Source organism: Aquarana catesbeiana, linkage group LG06 (assembly GCF_042186555.1).
Source record: "Aquarana catesbeiana isolate 2022-GZ linkage group LG06, ASM4218655v1, whole genome shotgun sequence".
Lineage (NCBI taxonomy): Eukaryota > Metazoa > Chordata > Amphibia > Anura > Ranidae > Aquarana > Aquarana catesbeiana.
The window spans coordinates 155,634,411-155,647,346 of NC_133329.1; the positions used below are offsets into that span (position 1 = coordinate 155,634,411).

Consider the following 12,936-nt stretch of genomic DNA (forward strand, 5'->3'; position numbering starts at 1 on the left):
GTGCATGCTACTGACTGCCAATCACGACTCATTCAAGTAAATGGGGCCACTTTGCATGGGACAGGAGCCAGTACTACAGAGGAAGCATCGGCTAATGCGGATCTTGCTCCCTACTACAGCTCCAGCTTTACAGTCCTTCTGCATTGCACTCTGTTTGATGCTCTGGGATTGGGGTCAGTAAGCCCAAACCGCAATCTACCAGACACCTATCTGCAATCTACAGGTAGATCATGATCTACAGGTTGCTGATCCCCAAAAGCTGCTGACCCCTGCTCCATGCCAACAAAGGAATTCTAATAGGTTCACGCTACAAAAAAAAAAAAAACAACAACAAACCATTGTTGCTGCAGTGGTCCAGTTTTACATCCACGGAAACATAAATGATGGCAAGATTATATTAATGACAAAGAATAATAAGCACATAAAGAAAGGTTGAACTAGAGATAGAAGGCCATACTCCAGATTTTGCACTCTCCAGTTTTAGTAAATCAGCTCCATACTGTACTGAATAGGGTCAGAACTATAAAAATCTTTACAACTAACACCACTAATGCATGTTAGGAAAAGACAGTTGTATATCATTGTTTATTGTATAAATATGTGTTTTTATGTCCAGTATTGTATAATGCTTAAAAAAGCAACCTAAGCTTCCCTCAAAAGCTTGCATCTTTAGAAACATTAATTGGCCATTAAATATTATGGACTAAAATCCAACATGGACAGAACAGAGCTCTTGAAATGCACCAGAGCTGAAATTATCATATAGAAAATTCTTAAAGTGTTGTGAATTTTAAAAGGCAACTTTCTCCACAATTCCTTCAGCTACAAGGTCAGTCAGGGCATGTTTTTTGTGCTTTTATTGCTTGTCCAGAAGTAGTAAATATGTTGATGTACATACTTTGGGCACAGGTGCGCTTCGAGCTGACCAGGCACCAAAAAGCAAACATTTATTATATTGTAGCTTATCAATTCTTAGATGTGATGGCTGCATTCATTTTCTTTTGTAGGCTTTCTTTCTTCTATTTTCATCTGGTGATCCAGCGGGTAAGTCTGTTGTTTTTTCAAAAGCACAAGCTCTCCAGCAGAAAGCTTCAGTTTACATGGATGAGACAAACCATTTAACACTGGCAGGGGTGCTTAAAATGATCAGCATTTATTCATGTAAAACCTTTATCCAAAACTGAAAAAAAAAACATTTTTCTATACATGCTTTTAAAGTAGATAATAGATACATTTGCCCCATTGCCTGGGATGGCCTAAGTGACTATGCTGTCAAGGCAGGGTGGCATAGGGATTGAATGTATCTATCAGAAAGAAAACAGATGTCCCTGCAACATGCAAAAGTCAGCAATCACCAATGCTTTTCTCAATGCTCAATACCGCATGTTATATTTAGCTCCCAAAGTGTGTGATACTGTTATGCACAAGGTGGTATAAGTAGCCTCCCTGGTGCTATGATTATGTCAGAGTTTTGCGTCTCAAAGCGGTACATTGTTTTGCATAGAAATTTGGTGTTTTATATTGTAGGCCTGTAATTCTTAGTAATAACACACTTAAATCTGTCCAAACAAGAGTCTAGTAGACATCCCGGGTATGATAAAGTTTGAAACACCAAATCATAAATTATAATATAATAAATAACTATAAATAATTAAAAAATATATATATATAATAATAATAAAATTAATTTCCCCACGATTCACTATCGCTCAATTCTGCAAGTGTTCTAATTTATTCGAAAAACAAAATATCAGAGATAATAGATGACTCTGATCCTAGCGCTCAAAATGGAAAAAAAAGGAAAAAAACACACTTTATGCACTTCTAGCTGCTAATATAAAATCAAACAATAATGTAAAAAGTATACTCTCTTAGGAGAACGAAGCATTAACAGCGCTTAATGTGAGTACGAACATTCATAAATATGATAGTTCATATAGTGCTAAACCATCTATTACACTCAAACCATGCATTAAAACTCTTCTCCTCAAGCTTGTGAAGGATATCACAGGCTTGTCTAACACTTACCCGTGGTAAGCATATATTCAAAGGGGGCTGATCACGTGGTGAAGGTATAGCAACCCACGGATAGTGCACACCAGTAGGATTAGAAGCTTTCCCTTAACCAATGTCATTTGCATGCATGTTACAGAAGGACTTTTATGACTTTACAGTTGATGCAACGGATTTTATATGTCAGTATTAAATTACCATTGATTTTATATGTCAATTTTATACCACCATTGAATCTAACACTTAAGGCACATATCTGCGCTAAGAGTTTTAATGCATGGTTTGAGTGTAATAGATGGTTTAGCACTATATGTTCTAATTTACTATCGCTGTTTTCTAGCTGGTTTAAAACCACTTTTGACATAAAGGGACACTTTTTGGTTGCTATGGACAATCAAGTTTCCAGGCAGAAAGAACAGTATATATCATATAAAACTGCATGCAGGGCACTGGACAAAGCACTGGGGACAAAAGGGTTGTGAAATAATTTCATACAGTAATGTAATCTGTAAGACTACAGTGTACTTTATGTATTATGAATTTTGAATTTTTTTAATTTGCTACCAGGCTCCACCCCCATGTGTCGCGACGCTCGCAGGCAACGGTGCCCGGCACACAGGACATCGGGGCGGAGGACAGAGCCCACGTACACAGCGGGGGGACATCGCAGGATCCTGGGGACCAGGTAAGTATTCTGCACCAGGATCCTGCAATGCAATCCTAAGTGTGGCTCGGGGTTACCGCTAATGGTACTGAAATTTTACCCCGAGCCACACTCAGGAAAACCGCCAGGGAAGTTAAAATGCCTCTCGTAAAAATAAACACTGCAACAGAATATATAATTATAATAAATATAATATAATTAAAGTTTTTATTATTGCACGTCTTAGCACTTTTAGTACATATATAAAACATAAAGCAATCTTCCAAAAAAATGTTAAAAGAAAACTAAAGGAGAGATTCTATTTTAATTATAATAACTTCTTACAGACAACCTTTCAACAAAAACCAGACAAATGCATTGTATGCTGATGTGGAAGTGAGGGAGTTAAGGCTGCCCACGCTCATCTGTCCTTCAACCTCGCTGGCAAAAAAGAGTTTGTCTATGTTGGCATATCACCTCTTCTATATTTTAAGTGCATCCAAAAATAAAGCAAGGAAGTGAATGTGGTTGTTTAAGAACTTTCCAAAACATCCTCGCTATATCCTGATGTTGCTTAGATGAGTCCAAAGAATCTGACGAACACTGCAAGAGCAATAAGGATTTTTAGGGGCATTATGGTAGTGTAATGGAAACACATCTGCCCCCAAAAGTCCCTCATTTTCCCTGCGATATGCAGCCATGTAGAATTAGTTAGACGTTGACAGTTTGCAGTTTTGCTACAAAGGAAAAGGGTAAAGTTAGTATAGTAATGCCCAAAATATGTTTCTCCACACAACAAACCAAGTCAATAACTGAAAATGTTACATATGAATTTTTAAATACAATATACAACAAATGCCCTTTTTAAAGCATAATATTGCTAAAATTTTAACAAGCTAACAATTTGCAACATAAAAAAGTCTCCTAAGCAAAGTTAAAAGTCAAACATTTGGTAACTAATGTCACACATTTTGGTTTTATCTGTGTAGTCTTAAAGATTATTTTGTAAGTCAGCAGCACCTTTTGTCAATGTCTAAATTCACATTGGGGGGGGGCGATTTATTAAAACAGGAGTGTTCAAAATCTGGTGCAGCTCTGCATAAAAACCAATAAGCTTCCAGGTTTTAGCCTAGGTTCACACTGACTGTGGAAATTAAATTGTGCGAGTTCAGCTAAACTCGCACAATTTAATTCCCGCATGTCAGTCCCGACTTCAAGGACTATTTCAGAGATATCTGTGCGGAACCCCGAAGTCGCCAAAAGTAGTACAGAAACTACTTTTGCCAATCGGTGCGTCACACTGATTCAGGCGGTGCCATTGCCGCCGATTTGGCATGCGATTTGACATTTCAAATCGCATGCCAAATCGCTTCAATGTGAACCAGGGCTTAATGTCAAAGCTTAATTGAATAAGCTGACGTTAGAAGCTGATTGGCTACCATGCTCAGCTACCAGATTGTGAGCGCTCAAGTTTTAGTAAATTCCTCCCATTGTCTGATAACATACTGTATAAATATGAACAAGTAACACCTTTTTACAGCAAACCTTATATTGATAATAATCGGCTAGTTGTCTATAATTACATGAAAATCTAACTAGTCAAAGATGTTTTCTTGTGCCAGTTTACACATACACATTCAATCATATATATTATGAGTGTGCATATCACTAGCTTATGCACCGTGGTTTTATTCGCTGACTTCTGGGTCAGTACAGGACACTTTAGCCTCCAAAACTCTTATGACGCGTATACACGGTCGGACTTTTCGTCTACAAAAGTCCAACGGACGCCGACGGACTAAAGCTGGCTGGTAATCCGATCGTGTGTGGGCTTCTCCGGACTTTCAGCAGACTTTTTCAGCCTCAAATCCGACGGACTTTAGATTTGAAACATGCTTCAAATCTTTACGTCGTAACTACGACGGACCCCGAAATCCGCTCGTCTGTGTGCTAGTCCGACGGACAAAAACCCATGCTAGGGCAGCTATTGGCTACTGGCTATGAACTTCCTTATTTTAGTCCGGTGTACGTCATCACGTACGAATCCGTCTGACTTTTGTGTGGTCGTGTGTAGGCAAGTCCGTTCGTTAGAACGTCTGCTGCAAGTCCGCCGGAAGTCTGTCGGACAGGCTGTCGGACTTTTGTAGACGAAAAGTCCGACCGTGTGTACGCGGCATTAGAGACAGTAAAGTTTGGACTCCCCAATCACCAAAGAGGTAAATATTAAGAGGTTTTTTTTCGCAAGGATTATTTTTTCGACCTGCAGAGTCACTTTAACCAGTTCCTTACTGCCGTATAGTAAAATGATGGCGGCAGGGACCCTTCGTCCCTCCGGGAGGGCGTCATATGACGTCCTCGGTTTCCCGGCATTGTGTAGAGCACGTGCACGTGCTTGCCGCATCACTGGAGACCCGATGCGTGTGCTCGCCGGCCGCGATGTCCGCCGGCCACAATGTCCACCGGGCACCCGCGATTGCTCATCACAGAGCAGGGATATGCATCTGTGTGTGTAAACGCCCTAACACTTGGGCGTTAGCATGGTTAATTATTATGGCTGTTGAAATGAATTAATGCTTAAATGCATGTTGCACCTAGTGTTAATGCCCAAGCGCTTGACATACACTATCTCACAAAAGTGAGTACACCCCTCACATTTTTTGTAAATATTTTATTATATCTTTTCATGTGACAACACTGAAGAAATTACACTTTGCTACAATGTAAAATAGTGAGTGTACAGCTTGTATAACAGTGTAAATTTGCTGTCCCCTCAAAATAACTCAACACACAGCCATTAATGTCTAAACCGCTGGCAACAAAAGTGAGTACACTCCTAAGTGAAAATGTCCAAATTGGGCCCAAAGTGTCAATATTTTGTGTGGCCACCATTATTTTCCAGCACTGCCTTAACCCTCCTGGGCATGGAGTTCACCAGGACTTTACAGGTTGCCACTGGAGTCCTCTTCCACTCCTCCATGACAACATCACGGAGCTGGTGGATGTTAGAGACCTTGTGGTCCTCCACCTTCTGTTTGAGGATGCCCCACAGATGCTCAATAGGGTTTAGGTCTGGAGACATGCTTGGCCAGTCCATCACCTTTACCCTCAGTTTCTCTAGCAAGGCAGTGGTCATCTTGGAGGTGTGTTTGGGGTCATTATCATGTTGGCATACTGCCCTGTGGCCCAATCTCCGAAGGGATCATGCTCTGCTTCAGTATGTCACAGTACATGTTGGCATTAATGGTTCCCTCAATATACTGTAGCTCCCCAGTGCTGGCAGCACTCATGCAGCCCCAGACCATGACACTCCCACAACCATGCTTGACTGCTGGCAAGACACATTTGTCTTTGTACTCCTCACCTGGTTGCTGCCACACACGCTTGACACCATCTGAACCAAATAAGCTTATCTTGGTCTCATCAGACCACAGGATATGGTTCCAGGAATCCATCTCCTTAGTCTGCTTGTCTTCAGCAAACTGTTTGCGGCCTTTCGTCTGCATCATCTTTAGAAGAGGCTCCCTTCTGGGATGACAACCATGCAGACCAATTTGATGCAATGTGTGGCATATGGTCTGAGCATTGACAGGCTGACCCCCCACCCCTTCAACCTCTGCAGCAATGCTGACAGCATTCATACGTCTGTTTCCCAAAGACAACCTCTGGATATGACGCTGAGCATATGCACTCTACTTCTTTGGTAGACCATAACGAGGCCTGTTCTGAGTGGAACCTGTCCTGTTAAACCACGGTATGGTCTTGGCCACCATGCTGCAGCTCAGTTTCAGGGTCTTGGCAATCTTCTTATAGCCTAGGCCATCTTTATGTAGAGCAACAATGATTTTTTTCAGATCCTCAGAAAGTTCTTTGCCATGAGGTGCCATGTTAAACTTCCAGTGACCAGTATGAGAGAGTGAGAGCAAAAATACCAAATTTAACACACCTGCTCCCCATTCACACCTGAGACCTTGTAACACTAACAAGTCACATGATGCCGGGGAGGGAAAATGGCTAATTGGGCCAAATTTGGACATTTTCACTTAGGGGTGTACTCACTTTTGTTGCTAGCGGTAATTTCTGTAAGTGTAATTTCTTCAGTGTTGTCACATGAAAAGATATAATAAGGTATTTACAAAAATGCGAGGGGTGTACTCACTTTCGTGAGATACTGTAACTAAATGCGTTTACTTTTTCTGTCAAAACGCTGCTGCCAGGATAAAAGGCATTTAACCTCCTTGGCGGTATGATTATTTCAGATTTTAGGTGCTGAAAGTGGTACAATTATTTTGCACAGAAATTCGGCGTTATATATTATAAGCCTGTAATTCTTAGGAATAATTCACTTAAATCTGTCCAAACCAGAGTCTAGTAGACATCTCGGGTATGATAAAGTTTGAAACACAAAATCATAAAATTATAACATAATAAATAACTATAAATAATTATAAAAAATAATACTATATTAATAATAAAATTAATTTCCTTACGATTCACTATCGCTCAATTCTGCAAGTGTTCTAATTTACTATTACTGTTTCCAGGCAGAAAGAACAGTTTATATAATATAAAACTGCATGCAGGGCACTGGACAAAGCACTAAGGACAAAAGGGATGTGAAATGATTTGATACAGTACTGTAATCTGTAAGATTACAGTGTACTGTATGTATTATGTTTTGTGTACTTTTTGAATTTGCCACCGGGCTCCCACCCCTCCCTGTGATGCTCGCAGGGAATGGAGCCCGGCACACAGAGCATCGGGCAGAGGACACAGCCCACACACACGGGGGGGGACATCGCTGGATCCTGGTAAAATGGTAAGTACACTGCACCAGGATTCTGCAATGCAATCCTAAGTGTGGCTCGGGGTTAACGCTAATGGTACTGAAATTTAACCCCGAGCCCCACTCGGGAATACCGCCAGGGAGGTTAAAGTGTAACTAAAGGCAAAACTTTTTTTGTTTTGTATAGAGTAGAGATTAATTAGAACACGTGTCAGTTTTAATTGCTATCTGTGTCCCCGTTAAGGAGATAAACCCTCTCTATTTGTCCTGTTTACTCTTATCATTGACAGTAAAAGTAAAAGAAAATCATAAACTTTGGGTTGTCCTCAGAAAAGTAATGGAGGGGAAATCTTCCAATAGGGACACTACCTGAGGGTCCTACAGGAATTCCCTTCATTTGCAGGGATTTCCTCCCACTTCTCGTTTGGCTATGGGACAGGGAGTAAAGGGAAACCTCTTTAATGGGACACAGATGGTGAAAAAAAAAATTGACAGGAGTTATAACCCTCCCTTGCTCAATCTAAAATGAAAAAAAAAAACGTTTTCTAAACCGTTAGTTCTACTTTAAGTAATCTTGTTCTGCAGGGATCTCCTCTCACTTCCTGTATGGCTAAGGGACAGGAAGTGAATGGAAACCTCTGCAATGGGACACAGATGGCGAAAAAAAAAATATCTGACAGGGTGCATAAACTTCCCTTACTCTATACAAAATTAAAAATAAAGTTTTGCCTATACAGGTAGTTTTACTTTAACATAATCGGTCTAGAGTTGATGTAGCATTGGTATATACAGTACATTTATTATTCTGTTGATTCATTAACACTAGGGGATGTTAGTTTCCAGCAACTTGGTGTAAGAAGGTGTACTGTTCTGTTAGTGCAGGGATTAACCTTTATTTATAGGTTCCCTTTATTAGCCATGTTTGTAACTTGTGCTTCATCCCTTGTATTTAAATGGTGTTTGAGCTAATTGCACCCAAGAGCTCAGGGGAGCAGTGAGATCACTTTGTACTGCACTAAAATAAACAGGGTCTTCAGCACTGGCTCACATTGATTCTTCAACCCTCCATCTCCCACAGATGTTCCAAAGAACCAGCGATGCCTCTTTAATCCTCTGACTCTCTCTGGTAGTTGTCTTTTGTAGTCTATGGTGAATAACAACATGAATTTTCGAATGTATAAAAAAAGATTGCTGTACTTCTTACACACACACATCATAATATGCATTTCTGTGCATATTAAAATAAACTGAAACCATGAAACAGAAAATTATTTTTTTTAAAGATGACATCCTTTTAAATTAAGCTCACCAAAAGTTTCTTTAGCACAAAAATGTTGTGGAAAATAAACCATACATTATAAATTCCATAACAAGTTCTAAAAAACAGAATTAGGGTCTGGCAAAGTCTGCAAAAGAAAAAAACATTTCAGTAGAACACAGATGTTAATTGCTACGTGTTGCTGGGACTTGGGAGAGTGCCAGCTGTCAGGATGCATTGACAACATACCCACATATTTGGTGCCAAGAGGTCAGCTAAAGATATAGTGCCACAGGTATGCAGAAGTAAAGTACACATTGTACCAAATGTTGGTTCACCACATTCTACTGCTATTGACAAGATCCCTGACTCTTAGACAAGAAAATTCCAGCATGATTGGCTTTTTTAAACAGAATATTGTCACCCACATGCCCAAATGTATGTGTGATTTTCAGACATCTGCAAAAAAGAATGAAATAATTTAGGTATTTTATAATGATGCACACACACTACATTATAGCAAAAGGCTGAGTTTGCAAATGTAGTTCAGATAGCAAGACTGTATACCAGTGGGAGGCAACCTCGGCATTCCAGTTGTGGTGAAACTACAAATCCCATCATGCTCTGCCTAGGAGTCATGCCTGTGATTGTCAGGGTCTTGCAATGTCTCATGGGACTTGTAGTTTCACCACAGCTGGGGGCCGAGGTTGCCTACCCCTGCTGTATACTAACATCAATAATACTTGTAGCAAGTCTTTTAAATCAAGTTTATAGAAACAGATCAAAGAATTGGTTTCATGTCCTCCCAAAAAGTGATGTTATACGTATCAAACAATTAACCTGTATTACTAAGGGTAAAATCTGTTTGCATGTTTTATTTAAAGTGATTGTAAACCCTCCCCATTTTTAAAAATAAAAATAACATACATCACTATACTTACCTGCTCTGTGCCGATGCTCCAAGCCCCTCCTCTTCTTCGGGTTCCCCAATGGAAAGCTGCTTTCCATGGGTGCACCCGTGCAGGCTCGCTTCCGAGTCCTGCTGCTGCGTCCATTGACATAGACAGCGGGACCCGGACCCGCCCCCTGCTCCCGTGTCACAGCTTTTGATTTACAGCAGCAGGAGCCGATGGGGAGAACGACATTGGCTGGAGCCGCTGCACTTGTACACATAGCTGGGTCGGATCAGGCTGAGGTAAGAAAAAAGGGAGGTCAGGGGGGCAGCTGCAGCACAGAAGGTTTTTCACCTTAATGCATACTATGCATTAAGGTGAAAAAACCTTAAGGCTTCTCAACCACTTTACGCATGTTTTTAAGTTTTTTTTAAGCTTTAGTTTTTATTAAAGCTGATTCATTCAAATTTTTATACTCCAATTACATCATAGGCTTAATTTTTATCCTGCACTACATGAGATCCAACCACTCAATGACAATAAATCATTAGACCTACAGCTACACAGATATTTCAAGTTTAGAAGCTCAGTCATGCTACTAAAATCGCCAGTGATTATTTGCTGTAATGAGTTATAATAACTGATTGCTGAATAATATGAACAAATGGCTATTAAATGCTGTTTGTGTAGCTTACTCCATAAGGAATCATTTGTCTTATCTATTTAGGAAGAAATTGCTACTCCCAGCAATTAATTACTAGTATACTTAGTAGCATTACTAAAACGCCCCTGTGCCATGTAGATACAGCCTAATGGGTGGCTGTTAACAAGTGGTTAAAGTAGAAAAAGCTTTATATCACTCATTTAACTTAGTCCTAAATGAGGAGTGGCTAAACCCTTACCACCAAACACTAGTAGCATTTATTATGAGTGTAGAAGACACTAGTGGACTCTCTTAACAAAAGGCAGATTAGAAATCTTGACTATGATTGTAACATGTATAAGGTTGGTCAGTCTAGGAATCAAGAAGGCCTAACACTTCATTTTTGACTGTGTTCTAGCTACTGTAAGGGATCTCTACTAAAACAATGACCACATCCTGCTGTGACTTAATTGAGCAAATGTAGAACCCTACATACTACATTCTATATACAGTATCCCCCAATATTGCTAGAACTAGGTATATAAATATACTTTTATATACTATACCATAAATATATATTAATATACTATACCAGTTTTCAGGCATGAAAAAAGCCTCTTGTTTTGCCAAGCTCAATACACCTAATGCAAAAGTAATTTAAAAAGTTTGTTGAATGCTCCACTAGGAACAAATATATAATGTGGATAAGTAAAGTAGAAATTTTAGTTTGTTGCTCATGCTCAACTGTGCTGAAGAGTATCTGACACTTAAAGAACAAAGAATCCTTGTACTGTCCTAAAATCCAGAATTTCTTTGGACAGCCCAGGGTTCTAGTGACTAAGGGAAGGGACCAAAATGGTCATTGGAATTCAGCCAGGAATGCTAGCAAGTATACTTATGCAATCCTGATATTCAATTCATGAGCATTGAAGCATGTACGTGCTTAAAAAACATGAGATATATTCTTTATTAAGCTTCAATAAATCATGTTGGTAACGTACATATGAATGTTCCCTATTGATTCCTTTAGTTGACTTTAAAGTACCGTATATGCTCGAGTATAAGCCAAGTTTTTCAGCACATTTTTTAGGCTGAAAAACCCCCTTCGGCTTATACTCGAGTAAGGGTGCCCATCTGCAGCTGTACATTTGATAACTAAAACAGTGGGTGTCTCCCATTGTGTCATGCAATCTGTGCGGCCGCCCATTGTAACAGAGCCCCACTCCCTCCTTGTCCGCGATAGACGGAACACTGATACAATGCTGGGAAACTGTATCAGTGTTCCGTCTATCATAGACGAGGAGGCGGAGCTTTGTTACAATGGACGGCCAAACAGACTGCATGACACAGTGGGAGACACCCGCTGTTTTAGCTATCAAAGGTACGACTGCAGATGGGCACAGTGAGGCTGCAAATGAGCAAAGTGAGGCTGCAGATGGGCATTGTTTACCCAGTAGCTGCTGCATTTCCCAGCCTTGCCTTATACTCGAGTCAATACGTTTTCCCAGTTTTTTGTGGTAAAATTAGGTGCCTCGGCTTATATTCGGGTCGACCTATACTTGAGTATAAACAGTATAAATATTTGTTTTCCAGACTTCCAATTTCTCTGACAGCTGTACACTTCCCTAAATATTGAACATCATTTACTTTAAATCTTACAATTAAAGAACAATGTTTCCTAGTTGTTATTGTTTGATTTGGGATAACTTTTTTCAAATCTACATTCAGATGTAATGAGTACTTGGTAGGATATTCAAACATCGAAATCTCCATTTCCAACAGAGAAAGTGGAAACGACGCTAGACTACAGTGGGTGTGCACAGCTAAACTACCCAAGAAATCTAAGAAACTGTCACATGGTTTAACTCTTTAGCTACTACAAAACTGTAATTGCAGTGATGCATAGACTGAACTTTTAAAAAACAGTGCATTTGTCAAAAAAACCCCAAAAAAAAACAGTCAAATGTGTCTGTGTATAGCCCACAGATTTATAGACAAGAACTACAGAAGCTGACTGTTCTCTCTGAGAAATACAGACAGTTTGTGTGCACAGCACCTCAATTTGGCAGCTCTGCTATCCTCATTTGAATCTATAGCTATCCTAGTACACTCTTAACTCTGGAACAGTCCAGCATGAAACAGCTTAGCAAAAGATGCCTTGCGTCTCACCTGATATGGGACAGTACATCAAAAGTAAGTAGACGCAAACCTTGGTGTAGAAGAAGCTCTTACATTCTGCTCAAAATGGTCTCAGATTCGCCTGCACAGATGAAACGATGCAGCTCTCATCCAAAGACTCCAGGTAGTCTGTTTTCTCAGTCACAAACCAGCAACCAATCTGTCAGATGCCACATCTACCTCTCTCCAGGGCAGTCTACTCCTAGAAAAACAGAGAGCAACAGTGAAAGAAAAGAAATAAATCTAATTCAAAAACTTGCGCTGAAGTGTTAAATCAAAAGTAAATGCAAAGTGAAAAACTGCGACTGCAGTTGCTGCACAAAGGTGCTAAAACCTTAAAGCAAAAGATATAAAACAGCGCTGACAGCCTATATCAAACAGTATACATCCTAATAGATGACTTATACATCAATATAATTGTGACATAAAAAAATTCGGAAAAGTGCTTGGTGCTTTTGTAAAAGTTGCAAAGTGATCCAAAAAACTAAGCTCCCCCATCGGTGACCCCACTCACGTCAAAACGTA

The 12,936-nt window shown here is 39.9% G+C and overlaps 1 long non-coding RNA gene across 4 annotated transcripts in view; it reads right to left on the reverse strand.

Annotated features, from left to right (window-relative positions):
* Positions 1–2,850: 2,850 nt before the first annotated feature.
* The window catches only part of LOC141101776 (uncharacterized), a 179,192-nt gene continuing 169,106 nt past the window's right edge, over positions 2,851–12,936 (reverse strand). Inside the window, exons 4-6 of one of the 4 annotated variants that reach the window (XR_012235017.1) lie at positions 12,443–12,613; positions 8,488–8,583; positions 2,851–3,393 (exon numbers count right to left, since the gene is read on the reverse strand). This is a non-coding gene — a long non-coding RNA (uncharacterized lncRNA). Of the gene's footprint in view, positions 3,394–8,487; positions 8,584–8,946; positions 9,157–12,442; positions 12,614–12,936 lie in introns of all 4 variants that reach the window. The other 3 variants (XR_012235016.1, XR_012235019.1, XR_012235018.1) reach the window with 3 other exon arrangements.